Genomic DNA, 2061 nt, shown 5'->3' on the forward strand with positions numbered 1-2061 from the left:
TTTTTTGGTTGCAGCCGTCATTGTTGTTTGGCGGGTCCGGGCTGGGGATTCGAACCCGCCACCTTAGGTGTATGTGGCTGGCACCTTAGCCGGTTGAGCTACAGGCGCCGAGCCCTCATAACTTTTTAAAACATAATTTTCTAAGTTTTTCCACCCATTTGAGCTGTGGTAATTTAATTAGGTCCTACATGACAAAAGACTACATACATTACCTGTCTGGTGTCACAGTGCTTTCAGACATCTGAGGTCCGGATGGAGGTAGGTTTTTCAGGTGAAGATATCTAGGATTCAAGGATATAATGTAACAATGACAGGCTACCCCTAAGACAGGTTCTTTGCTAACAGAAAAAAAAAAAAATTGTTTGCACCCAGACTAGGACTAACTCCACAGGAGGAGTCATTCCACTCTCAGAGGCGCAAAACACTGCCCAAAGGCACTTGGCCAAACCACCAAAACGGTGCTTGGAGCCAAACCTTAATAAGGACAGCACTTGCTCTTCCAACAGTGTAACACCATCACAGGCATCACATTAGCCTGGACAGCTGACAACTGCTGGGTAAGTCCTGAAACAGCTTTCTCATTTGTTTCAGATACCTAGGTATCCCATGTAGAAAACAATACAGTCATTACTATCAGTTGAATGTTGACTGCAAAACAGTCAGGGAGGCACTGGTTACAGATCCTTATCGGGAGTGGGGGAACCTATAGCCTTGGAGCCATAGGTGGCCTTCTGCATCCTTGGCTTTTGAGTGAATCCAAATTTTACAGAAAAAAGCCTTTTAGTAAAAGGATTTGCTCTGTGATGTTTGGATTCATGTGCAGAGCCATACTTGGGGATCCGGGGGCCATTTTCAGCAGTTTCAGAGAGTTCCTATCATATGCTAGGCACTGGGATTGGAATCTAGCAGTGAACAAAGCAAGACACACTATTCTTTACTTCAAGAAATTTACAATATCCCTATAAATCCTTCAGGTTTGGAATGACATTCATAATGTCAAAGATCTTATATGCCTTTACAGAAACCAACAAAATCCTACTCAGCTTTTCACAACCCCAGGTGGTGAATTTGTTGGGGGCGCTATCAATAAATTTGCCTCCCAATTATTTCCTGATGGATACCAACTAGCCAACATGCCTGGTACAGAGGTGGTAATCAATATAGGAATGAAGAGGGATATTTACCTGAATACTGAAGACTATGTGCCTACCACTATTTTCTTACTTTCAAGTCATCCTAAAAAGACAAGCAATAAGCTTTAGTGATCTATGTGATATGGCACAGAACAGTGACACTAACAAGTAACAATGCATTGTGCATTTCAAAATTGCTGATATTAATTTTTTTTTAAAAGGCAGTCTCACTTTATCACCCTCGGTAGAGTGCTGTGGCATCATATAGTTCACAGCAACCTCCAACTCCTAGGCTTAGGTGATTCTCTTGCCTCAGCCTCCAAGTAGGTGCAACTACAGGCACCTGCCACAACGCCTGGATATTTTTTTGTTGTGGTTTGGCCTTAGTATATGGGGCTGGTACCCTACCCACTGAGCCACGGGCACCACCCCATACTAAATATTTTTACCAAAAAAAATATTGTGGCTCAGCACCTGTGGCTCAAGTGGCTAAGGCGCCAGCCACATACACCTAAGGTGGTGGGTTCGAATAGAGCTCTGGCCTGCCAAACAACAATGATGGCTGCAACCAAAAAAAAAATAGCTAGGTGTTGTGGCAGGCACCTGTGGTCCCAGCTACTTGGGAGGCGGAGGCAGAAGACTCACTTGAGCCCAGAGTTGAAGGTTGCTTTGAGTTATGATGCCATGGCACTCTACCCAGGGGGACAGCTTGAGGCTGTCTCAAAAAAAAATTTCGTAAGTATATGAGGTGATCTCTTTGTTAATTAGCCTGATTTAATCATTCCACAGTGTAAACATATTTTTTTTAAACTTTTGAGTTTTATTTATTTATTTATTTTTGATACAGAGCCTCAAGCTATCCCCCTGGGTAGAGTGCCTTGGCATCATAGCTCACAGCAACCTCCAACTTCTGGGCTCAAGCGAGTCT

The 2061-nt window shown here is 43.4% G+C and overlaps 1 non-coding gene and 1 pseudogene across 1 annotated transcript; one reads left to right on the forward strand and one right to left on the reverse strand.

The window, feature by feature from the left end:
• The window catches only part of LOC100961899, a 74001-nt pseudogene that overhangs the window by 19638 nt on the left and 52302 nt on the right, over positions 1-2061 (forward strand).
• Positions 358-558, reverse strand: LOC111727200. Its single transcript, XR_002774808.1, has one exon. It is a non-coding gene; the product is annotated as a small nucleolar RNA SNORA74 (small nucleolar RNA).

This window comes from Otolemur garnettii, unplaced genomic scaffold (genome assembly GCF_000181295.1).
Source record: "Otolemur garnettii isolate 467f Iridium unplaced genomic scaffold, OtoGar3 scaffold00003, whole genome shotgun sequence".
Lineage (NCBI taxonomy): Eukaryota > Metazoa > Chordata > Mammalia > Primates > Galagidae > Otolemur > Otolemur garnettii.